Source organism: Delphinapterus leucas, chromosome 4, assembly GCF_059928025.1.
Source record: "Delphinapterus leucas isolate spDelLeu-1000000601 "Yukka" chromosome 4, BTC_Dleu_Yukka2, whole genome shotgun sequence".
Lineage (NCBI taxonomy): Eukaryota > Metazoa > Chordata > Mammalia > Artiodactyla > Monodontidae > Delphinapterus > Delphinapterus leucas.
The window spans coordinates 118,777,389-118,792,261 of record NC_143132.1 but is presented as its reverse complement, the minus strand read 5'-3'; the positions used below and the strand labels follow the sequence as shown (position 1 = coordinate 118,792,261).

General features: G+C 38.6%; 1 non-coding gene across 1 annotated transcript; it reads right to left on the bottom strand.

Moving 5' to 3' along the window:
- Positions 1-14,526: 14,526 nt before the first annotated feature.
- On the bottom strand, positions 14,527-14,605 carry TRNAD-AUC (transfer RNA aspartic acid (anticodon AUC)). Its single transcript is given in 2 exon segments — positions 14,527-14,563; positions 14,569-14,605. It is a non-coding gene; the product is annotated as a tRNA-Asp (tRNA).
- Between the last annotated feature and the right edge of the window lie 268 nt (positions 14,606-14,873).

The following is a 14,873-nucleotide window of genomic DNA, read 5'->3' as shown; positions in this document are numbered from 1 at the left end:
ATAACACCTTGTGGAGACTCTGGATTCTGTTACGTTTCATTGAAAAGTACTGAGATTTTGTTTCATGGCTGAACTCAAACGCCAAACTCTGCAATCTCAGTTCAGTTATTTTAGCCAGCTTAGAAACTAAGCTGTTTAGAATCTACCCAGCACATCCATAATTCAGAGGTCAGCTAGAGACTTGAGCAGAGTTTATACACAGGATGTATATAAACTCATCTGTAGGATCTTCCCCCACTTACTTTCCAGATGCTGAGTTCATCCTGAACTTGTCCTTTGCTTTCTCATGCCAGATAGACACAACAGGTTTCTTTCTGGATTTTAACAACCCTGCGTTGCCTGACAAGGACCTGCACCCACGCCACAAGCTGTTTAAAAAGAAAGATCTTCACACACTTAACCTTGGAATATCATGCTATTTTGAAACTTGAGTGATATAATATCCATTGGTGACAGTGGTTGTTCCCAGATGCCAGATCTAAGTGGAAGTACTCATCAAGAGCACAGTGGTTAGTCAGATCTCTTGGGTTCAGCAATCCAAGCAGGATGCCATGAAAAAGGATCTGCAACAGAAGAGGAGAAGGAAACATGAGCATATTTATGAGTATAAATGAGACATATTCCAGGGACCTTACAAAAATACATACCCGGGCAGGATTTTAGACATACTGAGTAGGTAGAGTACAATCAAGAAAAAGCATTATTATTTTATGATTCTATTTGCACTCCCAAATTGGTGGACCTGGAGAAAGTCTTGGCACACATATACAAATTTTCTATATAGAGAGATAAATATATACATATTTAATACATGTAACAGGAAAGTAAACTCATGACATCAATCATGCAATCACTTAGTTCCTATGAGACATTTTCTCATTAAACTTTGTCTATACCAGGAGACTGATGAGACTTAAACTGAAATGTGCCTTGGATGCTAAACACATTTAAAATAAAAATAAAAATCATATTATGTATTATGTAAACAGGTAGAATCATGTGGCAGCTTGCCACTTGTATAAAAAAATACTTATTCAACAAATATTTCCAGTGTTTGCCAGAAATTTTGTCGTTGGTTAAGCTATGAATAACAAATATTTCTTGCCTTCAATTAGGTCCTGGTCTTATAAGGAAAACAGACACATAAACAGACAGGAGTAAGTACAGGGCAAAAATAGAGATGTGCCCAAAGTGCTAAAAGTGCATGGAATCATTCTGTCACAGTAGGTTGGGGAAAGATTTGGAGGTGACACCAATTCTGCTGAGGGCTGCCATGTGGAGGGGGGTGGGTGTGGGGAGGGCAACAGAAGGGGTGAGGCATAAAGGCATATGCCTGGAAGGTAGACATTTGCAGGCAAACCCCATGAGGGATCAATTCTTGTCTAAGTGTGCATTTTTAGATGAGATGGTCAGTAGTGTCTTTCTGGAAGTAGAGAAACCATACATGTATGCAAAGCTGTTCAGCTTGCAATGCAGTGTACATGGAACCATTCAAGAGTTCTCCAACTAGGACTTTTCCTAAAAGGGTTATTTTAGGGAGGCTTAAACAAAGACAGAAAATAAAATTTACTAAACAGTTAAATTATTAATTTGACATACTTTTTCCTGCTCTCTTTCTTTCACTGCTCTACCAGCTCTGTCACTCTTACCCCAGCCTCCTCTTTCTTCAATATTGGTCTTCTCAGCTCCCTCTTCTTTTTCACTCTTTCCCTCCGGAAAATTTCATTGATTTATGTCTTATCTCTGAGCTTAAATTGATTCCTGTGCCACCTCTACAGGGAAATTTGATTTTATCTTCAAATCTTATTTCAAGATTTTATAAATACCCTGTCAATAAAGAAACATATTTTAGAAATATTGGTATCATATTAATTATGGCATCAAATAATTAAATCAATGAGATAGAGTGTCACAATTTATCTGTTTATAGCAATGTTTCTCAAGATACATAAAAAGAGGATTGAGATCAACATTACCTGCAAATCTCTCAAAATATATTTTTTTTAATTTGTGAAAAATTTCATGCCCCTTCTGAGGTAAAGGAATCACTTTGAATGTCTGTTCATTCTCAGAGAACCTCCAGTGTGCAGCCTCAAAATGTTAATACAACAGTATAGAAATATCTACCCCAGTATCAATTATAGAAAGCAACCTCATTTTGTAACTATGGTTTCCTTTATAGAGATCACAGATAAAATATTCAGTATGCAGCACACATCATTTTTTGATTTATCAGTCTAGGTGCAATTATCAGTAAAATTTATATTGCTTAGAAATAGTTTCTAATCTTTTTACTAATTATTGTTTATAATTACTTACAAAAAGGAGGAATTTTGTTTTGGTCTTGTAACTAACTACCCAGAGCTTTAGTACCCATTACTCTATTTCTGAGTCACATAGTTCAAAACGGTTATTGGGAAACCCCATGATTTAATTTAGACAGCGTTTAAATGTTTTAAAATATTGTTAAATCAGTCTGACACAAATAAATCAATTAAATAAAATGAATTAATAAAAGACCATACCCAGTACCACAGTTTACTAATATTTTCAAGGTTGTGGGCAGGCAAGGGGCATAAGCAAAGCAGGGAATGCTCTGGAACATTGAGAGCACCTCCCCAGGCCCTTCCTTCTCCCAGTGGAAAAGCCCTCTGACCCAAAGTATTGGATGAGGTATCTAAGAAAGTTTGCAAGGCACTTTAGATTGCCATACATAGATGTTGTGTGTCCTAGATAGTTATAGCATATGTTACATTTCACAGGAAGCCATGCTTCATAAAGCCAGATTCTAGCTTTATTCATCAATATGTCAATCCTAAACCATGGGAATTCTGCTAAAAAATATTCCATAGATAAGCACTCTCTTATGAATAGCATTAGTCTATTTTCCAGGAGGCCCAATCACCATGTTTACAAAATTAGACCAGGTCGTCGCTAGCCTTTTTCTTTCCTAGGTGGCTCTCCACTTACCAGAACAGGAGAAAATGAATCATAGGCATCTGTTTGAAATCTTTTCTTCCCAATCCCTGCTAGGTGATTTGAAAAGGAGTTGTGGAGTGCCCTGACTGTTGTTTTCAAATTCGGTTCCAGTACATTCCTGTTTAGTCAGTTACAGTTTGTAAATATCACCAAACCTGTGTTCAGTTATCAATAGTATAAACTTTTCATACTCAAATCACATATGGAATCAAGTAAGAGTCAAAAATCTAATTTATTTTCAAATCAGCATTACTTAAATAATTTCTACTGCACAAAATACTTCTGAGTAAATATTTAAATTTGTTAGAACATTGCACTATTTTATGATTGCTTTTATTGTTGTTTAAGGACTTATAATACAGACTCAATGAGTTGGGAAGAAATATCAGTTCTAAATGTTTGCCTATTAATTAAGAAAAGCACTATTCAGTTCTAAATGTTTGCCTAGTAATTAGGAAAAGCGCTTAAAAATTTTTTTTCATCTGTTTTTTCACATGATTGGAAGGTATAGTGAGCTTTTGTAGAGTAATGAAGATGAAGCTGATAAAAGGATACCTAAAAGGCCTATGTAGCCTTCAAATATATTATAAGTAATAAATATCTTGAAATCTAGATAAATAAAATGAAGAGCTAAATAACCTCAATAACATCATATCATTAAGCAAAAGTGTGAAGTGTTAGGACAATCTTGGAAACAGAATAAAAGTTTGTAAATTTGGCAGTAATTTGGTTATGTAGAGTATGGGTAAGAAAAGGGGATTAGAACTTTATTTTTTATTGCATCCAGTAACTGTGATATGTTGAAAAGACAAATGATCATTCATTTTGCTGTATCACTGAATAATCACTAAATAGGTGATTGTAGATATATCCTGTTTATAGAATTGAAATGATTTTCTTGGGAAACATCAGTCATTTATATTTTTAGCATGTATTACTCAAAAGTTTTTCAGAAAGAATAAACATACTTGGTTTGTTATCTGGCCTTTCACAATTCAGAATTACTTCATTTTTAAGAAATCCTACTTTCCTAAGATGGTACTTAAAACTATTTATATACCTAAGTATGCTTAGCAAATATTTGTTCATGATTCTATGGTCTACAAATAATGACAAAAGACATCGAGGATTTGTTTTTTAATTATTCTGAAATTTTTAACTCTTTATGTTGGAACAAAAACAATAGTAAAATGAACTCCCAATGTTCCTGTCACGTAGCTACAATATTTATCAACTTATGGAAGACCCTGTTTTATAAGTACCCTCACCTTTATCATATTGAAGTAAATGCCAGGCATCATATCATTTAATCCATAAATGTTAATATTTATCTCTAAAAGATAAAAACTTATTTTTAAAAGTTATAAGTATATCGTAGAATGGGTTACTGATCTCATGTTTTCACTCCTACTTTATTATAGAATTACCCATTTATGACCTTTACCATGTGGCTTTACAGTTCCACCTCTTTGGAGAGTTTGTGTCCTCACCTGTAGATGTTGAACTTGGCCATGAAAATAGCTTGAAATGTTAGTGCTCATGACACCAGCAAAGACTGCATAGTGCTGTGTGATTAAGTCTGACCTCTGTGCTCCTGTCATCTGTCTCTAAAAAATCATGAGATCTAGGGAGACTGAGAAACTCATGGGACACATTTGAACACAAGCCCATAGGCTGAGGCAGAACTGTCCAGACAATGCACAAATATTGGGGAAAGAGAAAGAAATATGTGCTGAAATTTGAGATTTAGATGTAATTATTGCATCTAAAATTATTTAACAGTATTTTTTTTACTATCATTGAATATCAAATATCCAGTTTTAAAATTTCCAATTCTGTCAAAAAATGTGATATATATCATAAAGTGTATAATGTATACATATACACAATAAGTGTATAATGTGTATATGTGTGTGCATACACACATATATACACACGTATGTATATATATAATATAGTGTATGTGTGTAAAACAAATTCTTTTTTACTTTTAAAATTAAAATTACACATTGTAATTGATTAATGTCTCTAAAATCTGTAGGCATCTGTATCTTTTATTTTATTATAATTTATTTGTTGAATAAATTAGGTTGCTCATTCTGTAGATTTTCCCGTGGTCTGCATCTTGCTGACTACATCCTGTGACTGCCATTTAACGAGTTCCTCTGATTACTGAGTTTCTTATAAATTGGATTTTGAATCTGGAGCCTTAATCAGTTTGCTGCTCATTTTTACTTGGATGCTTTTGCAAGACTACTTCATAAATGCTGTTTTGTTCCTTCATCAAGAGGTCTGGTTCTCTCTATACTGTGATGATAGAGGCCACTGATCATGAATGAATACATTCACTAATCGTTTGGAGAATTGAAATATGGTGATATCTAAGTCTAATATTCTTTCTTTACTTATTAACTACAACACTTCTATAAAGAGGCACATTACACATCTACTATATGGTTACCCAGGAGTAGCCAAATACATATAGAAGAGAAAGGATAAATGCTTGTTCTTTTCCTTTATTTACCAGTTTTAAAAATAATAAGCTGGTTTCCTAGCATTCTCCAATATTGAGCTATAAGCTTTTTTTAAGCTATTTTTAGGAACTCATAGATTTAAATTATGTGATATGTTTAAATTTATTATAGTTATATCCTTGTTTATGGCCAAATTGTCCCTTATTTGACCACTGAGAAATTCCTCAAGTGGGCTCCTGAGTACTTTTGGTATGATTTTTTTTTTAAGCTTTTTTGTTTTTGATGTGGACCATTTTTGGGAAGTCTTTATTGAATTTTTTACCACATTGCTTCTTTTTTAATTTTTTGGCCGTGAGGCATGTGGGATCTTAGCCCCTCAACCAGGGATCGAACCCGCACCCCCTGCATTTGAAGGTGAAGTCCTAACCACTGGACCACCAGGGAAGTCCTGGTATGATTTTTTTTATGTCTTTGATAGTTTCCTTGCTATTTGGTATGCCCATCTTGCACATTTCATACCACTAGAATCAGCCATTTTCCCAAGGAACTCTCATTATTTTTAGTGAGACATAATATTTCAACTGAGTGTTAATTGTGTATTTCTTCTAGGTTTTTTATTTTTTCAGAAATTTTCAGTGGACAATATTTTTAAGGTAAAATATTAAAAAAATGTTTAAGATAAAATACTTCATGAGTTTATACTGTCTTCTTTCTCCCATGCCACGAATCCTGATTCTTAATAACATGATAAACTTAAATATCATAAAATTTTCTTTTTTTCCAGCTTATACACAAGTCCCAGATTGTCAATATCAACACTACCACAAATAGTATGATTTCTAAAATCATTTTAAGATATACATTTTACTTTGTTGTTATTTTTTGTCCTTAAAATATACCTACTAAAGATGTATAATCTATTACTACATTTTAATGTCAGTTTTGGAATAGTTTCTCTCAGCATAGTTATATCAACAACTGGATACACTTTTAGGTTCATTCTTTGCATTTTAGTATAAGCATATATGGTAAATAGTCTCCAAAGATGGCCTCCATCAGTTCTTTTCTTACTTGACAAATGTGGTACTCTCCTCTTGAGAGGTGGAATTTATTTCCCCACACCCTGAATCTGGGTTGGTCTTGTGATGCTTTGACCAGCAAAGGTGATTTCCTGGAAATTCTGAGCCCCAGACTTAAGAGAACTGACAGCTTCTGCTTTCTGCTTTCTTCTTGTAACTCAGCCATAAGGCTTGAGGAGGTTCAAGAAGTCTTGATGATAGACCCATCTGGAGAAGGTCAAGACCTCTGCTGAGAGTCTCAGCTAAGGCCCCTGCAAATGGCAAGCAATTATGTGAATGGAGCCATTTTGGACTCTCCAGCTCTTCCAGCACCCCAGCTCTAGAGCCTGTTCTTCCCTGTTTTTTTGTAAAGTAAATTTTAAAATTGTCATATACTTCCTGAGATCTCCTGGCTTTGCCCTCCGACCCACCCATTCCTTTTATAAGGAATCTTCTCTTTCCTTTATTCCCATTGACACTGTCCTCAATTTGGATTCGATGTCCAGAAGTTTCCCATCAGAGTAGGACTTTATCCTAGAAGACAGCTTCAGTTGATTAATTAAAAAAAAAATTCATAGGACCATGAATTGTGCCAGCAACCCCACACCTGACTGTGGACCACTTGTGCTATATGTTATATCAGAGAGACTTGGATAATAATAGTTTTGCTACTTAACAGCTACGTGAATTTGCACAAGTTTCTTAATATCACTAAATCTGTTTGCTTTTCTACAAAATGAGGAAAATAATGGTCTTTTGGGCACTTCCCTGATGACGCAATGGTTAAGAATCCACCTGACAATGCAGGGGACAGGGGTTTGATCCCTGGCCCGGGAAGATCCCACATGCTACGGAGCATCAAAGCTCCCATGCCTAAAGCCTGTGCTCTGCAACAAGAGAAGCCACCGCAATGAGAAGCCCGCTCACTGCAATGAAGAGTAGCCCCTGATCACCACAGCTAAAGAAAGCCCGTGTGCAGCAACGAAGACTCATCGCAGCCAATAAATAAATAAATAAATGCCTTTTGCCCCATAGAATTATTGTAATGGAGACAGTGCATGATGCACCTAATGGACTTGACACAGTGAATGACACATAATAAGCACTCTGCAACTTTCACAAAATTTATTAATTAGAAGTGATTTCAAATGTCTCTATGACATTTTAGTCTTAAAATCTAAGATTAAACCACACCTAGGAACAGTACGAAAAACGAAAGTAATTATTTTTCTTTCTTCACATGTTGACACATTGAACACTTTCATCAAAGAAGGCCAAGAATAACAGGAGAAACATTCTATGTAAAACAATAATTATCAATGTGGTTATTGTTATCATTGAGCACCTATGTTGTGTCTAGTATTATGCATACACTCACACATTTAATCCCTAATGCAATTTTTAAGTTAGGTATTACCACTTCCATCTCTATGAGGCATTAAAGAGGGATCTAATAAACTTCCCAGGTTAAGCACATGGAAATTTGATGTCCACCCAATATGACTCCAAAGGATTCCATGCTGTTCTTATACAAGCAACAGTGGAAGGAACTTAGCTTCAAGAAAAGGGAAACTCAGCCTAACACAGGGGAAAGGAATAGATATGGATGCTATTCACAAATATTTGAATAATTTTCATAAGGAAGAGAAACTATATTTAGTCTGTGATGCTTTCTAGGGCTGGACTTGTCCAGTGGTTAGAAGGGAATTGAGATTCAGTTCCAGAAAAGAACCAACTTTCTTTCCTATGACTGTCTGAAAATTGGCTGCCTTGAAAAGTAATATGTTCACCTTCACTGGCGATGCCCTGTGTTGTCGGAGGTACTATAAAGAGTGTGCATGTCTTACATCGGCCAGAAAAACCACTGGGTTTCCTCCTACTTGGAGATTCTATGACTGGAGGTACTGCTCCAAGCATAACAGAGTCCTAGAAAAAAAAATTAATCCTAACCTTCAGGCACCTGAGGTTAGTTTGGACAGTCATACAAAAAAAAAATCACTCTCCTAAAAAGCTGAAAAGTATCCTATTTTATGTTCAAATTGCCACTGATCTCCTATTCAGAGTTCCTCTACACCATTTAAAATTATACAGATGGACTATAAACTAACAGAGTGCTTACTATTTACAGGATCTAGTGGTTCAATTGTCCACATGTATTAAATCATTGATTCCTCTTAACAAACTCATAAGATAGGTATTATTATCTTCATTATACAGATGAGGACACTAAGGCACATCAAGGGTAAATATCCTGCCAAGGGTTACTGAGTTAGTAACTGATGAAGAAAGGATTTGAACCTTAATAGTCTGACTCCAGAATCCATACTCCTGCCATGCACTGGAGGTGATGATGATAATAAAATAATTAATATTAGCTACCAAGAGCCAAATATTTTCTGTTTATGGAGCTAAATCCTATACTATGCTCATGATACTCATTTTCTTCTTTAATCTTATCCACAACCCTAGCAGATACAGCTGAGAAGTCTATTTCACAGCATAGTTATGTATCTTGTCTCCACAAATGGTTGGCGGATGAAGGATTTGAGCCCAGGCATGCATAATTCCAAAACCTTAAATACTGTGCTCTCCATATAATTTTGGGCAGCTATGGTCTACCTGCCCCATGTCATTATTTTCTTTGGGTGTGGTCCAACTATGCTTTGTTTTCTCTCTCCTAGGAAAACCTGCTTCAGATGTTCATTCATGCTGGTGTAATGAACTGGCAACCCCCAAGAAAATCAGCACGTATGAGCTTGAGCAGTGACTCTGCCTCATGGGATCACTCACACCACCCTCCTCTGCTTCTCTTTTAAGCAACTTTGTACCAATTACTGGGTGACATTCATTATCTCTCAGGGAGAGTTATTCACATTAGTTAGAGTTCAAAACTCTAACCTGAAAGGAAAACAAAGATGGTGTGAGATTTTAGGCATGAGTTAATTTCTTATTATATTTTCCTAAAACCATAGAATTTATAGCAGGTTAGCATTTAGACAATTTATTATATATAAATCTGGCTCTGACTACAGAATTCCTTTTCACTGCTATCTTAAGACGATGATATTTGTTAAATCTCTCTACTCATTTTTCCTTTCCATCAACCTTTAGCAGTCTGTTTTTAATAGCCAATGGTTAGTCAAGTAAATTTAAAGGTCCACTATCCTGATGTTGCAATTCAGGAAAAACAGTAAAAGAAAATAGAGTTCTCATTTCTTTCCTAGGGTAATTCCAGAGACTCAGGTACTGATGAGTCCTTACAGAGACTGGTGGCCAACAAAACCATCACCCCTGTGTCAGCCCTGCTAAGCACATTAGCAAGGAATAGGGCTGATAAGGCTTTTCTGTTTTAGCTTTTAATATTTTTGTCTTTTACCAAAAACTGATGTTGAGTAATAAGCGGTTGTCGACAAAATCTTTCTTCCTGATTTTCTTTGCTACATTAACTCTTCAAGGTCGTGACTGATGATTTCCTCATGACGCTGAGTTTCCTGGACTTGTATTCAGAGCAATTAAACAGGTAGTTCTACACATATCTCAGGATCTCAGTGAATAAAACTGTGTCAGTTGACAGTGCCAAAGATTATGAATGAAATTTATAAGGAATATAAAAAATGTGAATATATAAACATATTTCTGCCATCTGTGTTCCTAGATGAAGTAACGCCACAGGCAATTCTATTCAAAGTGGAATACAAATGAAATCTGAATTATGTGATGTTTTAACAACAGATTTTCCTTCCTTTAAAATGCCTTACTCCAATATTAAAATTAATTTGCATTCTTTAAAAACAAACAGACTGGTGTAGGCAGCAGTATATTATACTAGATGGGGATAAAAAATTGCCCCAGAATTTGTAATTTATCTTAAATAGCACACACACACACACACACACACACACACACACACACACCCTCTTGTGAAAATCAAGAGTTGCTGTATTTCTTTTTAGTTTTTATATCATATGTCTTAATTTCTACATCATTACATAAGTCCAAACCAAATCAATTTTTTACATACATTAAAAACTCTACCTTTGGGCTTCCCTGGTGGCGCAGTGGTTGAGAGTCCGCCTGCCAATGCAGGGGACACGGGTTCGTGCCCCGGTCCGGGAAGATCCCACATGCCGCGGAGCGGCTGGGCCCGTGAGCCATGGCTGCTGAGCCTGCGTGTCCGGAGCCTGTGCTCCGCAATGGGAGAGGCCACAACAGTGAGAGGGCCGCGTACCGCAAAAAAACAAAATAAAAAAACAAAAAAACAAAAACTCTACCTTTAGGCACCCCACCAGGAGGATACCTAACAGTGAATCATAGACATGGGGCTCAGATTCAAGACAGAAGAAGCTAAGTCACAATACTGAAGGAAAGCTGAGGGTCAGAGGAATCTAGGAAAGGTCAGAAACCAAAGGCAGGCACTTGACTATGAGTCAGGGAGCACTGTCACCTCTGTAAGTGCCCCAGCAACGAGAGAGCAGGAATAGGTCTGGGGCTTCCTATGCAGGGTCAGAAGGTATTTATTTCAAATTCTGACTCAGTCAGGTATACCTACATAGCTAGGGGCAAGTGATTAAGTCTTTCTCAGGCTCATATTCCTCAAATTAAATAGGGATAATAACACACCTTTGCAGGTCATTGTGAAAATTAAGTGAGTAAATGAGTTCTAAGTGCCAGACATCGTGGAAACACATAATGGTTGTTTTCTCTTACTAAGATCAAAACAGAAGAAGCAAACAGTCCAAAGTGGGATAGTAACTTACACTTTAGCAACTTAGTGTGGGAATTTCACAATCTAGGTTATTCACAACCACTTTTGAGGGACTCAAAAGACTGAGTTGCCCAAAGTAGCTTGTGTTCCCCAGGAGAAGGATTCTGATAGTAAGGCCAGGTGGAGGGTGATGCCTATGAAGGGAATGGATATTACGGAGTATGGCTTGTCTATTCTGTATGTTGTTTTTACTAGCTGATGGACCGCTCACGATCCTACGAGGCAAGGTTGTTATGTCAAAAGTGAGGTTCTAAGAGTAATCGACACGTTCAAAGTCAAGATAAAGGCAGAGCTGGAATTGAAAGAGTTATTCTCAAGGCATGCTGTATCATCTCCAACATGGATAACTATAATCCATAATCCATTTGTATAAAATCATAGATCCACAGAAGTTTAGAAATGAAAGTTACAGTAATATTTATAATAATAATTCCAAAACCAATATAAATAACAACCAAAGGTAACATGTTTGATTAAAATATAAATAATTACTTTAAAACATAAAATATGAAATGAAAACATAAAATTTTAAAAATGAAAATTGTTTGAGATTTAAAAGAGCTAAAAAACGTAAATGTGCTCTAACTGCAAACTAATTGTTAAGACTCTGTCATAACTAAAGCAATATTTTCACTTTTGCTCTGCTCTTGATGAACTCTTATTTGAAATCAGATACCAGGATTTCTGGATTTAAAGGAAAGTCTGCGTGAGAAAGGGGTTAATGGCTTTGCTGGTAGGAAATTCTTGGTCACTGACAGTTTAGTGACCTTATCAGAGCACGTCTAGATACGACTCCTGATATCTACTAACTTAATTAAGAGCAAAGCCTCTGCAGCTCTGCAGCAGCCCTGACTTCCTCTTATAGACAGAAACTTATCTTCAGCGCCAGCCCAGCTCAAGGCCCAGACCCATCTCCAACTTAAATCTATGCCCAGATCTAGTGCAGAACGAGGCACATTCCCACACCCAGACCCAGGGTTAGGCCTTGTTCCAGCCCCATCACTGCTCCCAGTCCCAGTTCCAGCCTCTATCAGCACCAAGTCCAGCCTAAGAACCAGTTCCAGACCCAGGCTTAGGGACCTAGACACAGACCCAAACTCATACCCAGACCCAGGCTCAGAACCAGATCCAGTCCAGGACCCTGACCCAGGCCCGGACCTGGACCCAGACCCAGACCTGGTCCCAGACCCAGACCCAGACACAGGCCCAGACCCTGACCCAGGCCCAGACCCAGACCCAGACCAGGCCCAGACCCTGACCCAGGCCAAGACCCAGACCCAGGCCCAGGCCGAGATCCAGACCCAGTTCCAGACCCAGACCCAGTCCCAGACCCAGGCCCAGACCCGGACCCAGACCCTGACCCAGGCCCAGACCCAGACCCAGTCCCAGGCCCAGACCCAGACCCAAGCCCGGACCCTGACGCAGACCTGGACCCAGACCCAGGACCAGACCCAGGCCCACACCCGGACCCAGACCAAGACCCAGGCCAAAACCCTGACCCAGGCCCAGACCCGGATCCAGTCCCAGGCCCAGACCCAGACCGAGGCCCAGACCCTGAGGCAGGCCCAGACCCAGGCTCAGGCCCAGACCCAGACCCAGTCCCGGACCCAGACCCAGACCCAGGCCCAGGCCCAGACCCAGACCCAGGGCCAGACCCTGACCCAGACTCAGACCCAGCCCCAGACCCTGACCCAGGCCCAGACCCAGACCCAGGACCAGACCCAGGCCCAGACCCTGACCCAGGCCCAGACCCGGACCCAGACCCAGACCCAGGCCCAGACCCTGACCCAGACCCAGACCCTTCTACACTTCTATTGTAAGACGATGATGACTTTGGTTGGGAACAGGTACACTAACAGGACTTATCTTCGAGGCTTGCACTCCCTCAGGCTTCATGGAAAACTCTCCTCCTCTGATCCAAGATTCCTACCAAATCTCTCTGTGGTCTGCATTTACGCCGTCCAGAGCTTGGTTAGGCCGAGAGTAGGGCACAACATGCTGTCTCAGGCACCCTCGGATTCCAAACTCTAGCTCCTTCCCCTCCGATAACACTCTTCCCACTCACTTGTTAAACTTCATCTCCTTTCCTCTGGGAAAATACTCTTCTCTTAGCAAGCTCCCCTCCCTCACCCCCAACTTTATCCTCAAGACTCCATGTTTAACATTCTCCAGAGGCTTAGCCTTTTGTAGCTCAGAAATCCTTTGTGATCTCAAAAAGCTTGGCTCGTAAAAGGCTTGGATTTCAAAATGCCTGGCTCAGAGGAGTTTTAACATATCTCTTTCCCCTTCTCAGCTACACATATCCTCCCCTGAGAGGGTGAAAGCTGCTCATTTGACAGGTAGAAATCAGAGCAGCAACCAGAACATGTAGGAGGAAAAAAACAATGATCATTTTCCCTAAATCATATCCCACAACAAGAGGACTAAAGCAGAGTATCAGGCAGTTGGTAGCTAAAAAGTGTTAGTTTTAATCTTTAGTTCTATCTACTCCCCACCTTTTCCTTAAATTACTAAATAAGACATTTGCATTATTCCTAAGATCGCTAATGTTTACAATAAGAGTTAAATATCCATCTCCTTCTTATAGAACATTGTTCCAGGAAACTGGGAAGTTTTTTTCTACTAGATGGCTGTATATCCTAATAACACCTCTAAAGCTTATAAACAAAGAAATTAAAAGCAATATCAATGCAGGGGGGAAAAAACCAATGCATATTCTAAATCCTTCAACTTAAAAATCACGGTAACCTCAACTCCTACCACATTTCACAGTTTGTATGATCCATGGGTTAGCTGACTGCTACAAAGACCACTGCATGCAAATAATATGGTCTCTTTTGAGATGTAGTCTATTTCCTTCTGTCTGCCAACATCATGTATTAATCAGTTTTAACCGGTCCTGTCTACAGCATTCTAAACCTGTGCGTGTGGCTGTCTATCTCCTATAGTGCTACTCACTCCCAGCCATCATCCAGACACTAAAAACTGCATCTGGTTTGTATTAGGTAGGACAAAAACTAAGTTGCTATTACAAAGGGTTCACACAACGCTGTTTGAAGCAAAAAGTAGTTTGCTTTCTTCTTATGTGACTGGCCAGCAGGAAACAGGCAGGACAAATTAGGTAGGTGACTTTGCTCCACAAGACCAGGTTTCTTTTATCCCATCACTCTGCATCACTCTGCATTCCATGTAAGGTTCTCTTTGTTTGTTTGTTTGCTTGGCCACACCAGCAGGGCTTGTGGGATCTTAGTTCCCCGACCAGGGATTGAACCTGGGCCATGGGCCGTGTCACTGATAGCGCCAAGTCCTAACCACTGGACCATCAAGGAATTCCTTTCCTGTAATTTTATCTGTATCCACATGGACAAATATCCTTCATACCCTCTACTTCCATGTTATAATTTACAGGAAGGAAAGAATGAAGAGTGCAAAAATCTTCCTTTTTGAGGACACATAGCACACATCATTTCCACTCCTTTTCATTGGCAAGAATTTACTCCCATCCTCAAGCTTGCCTACAAGAGAGGATGAGAGCTGTAGTCTCTAGTTGGTAGTCAAGGGTCCAGCTAAAACTCAAGATGTTCTATTATCAAAAGA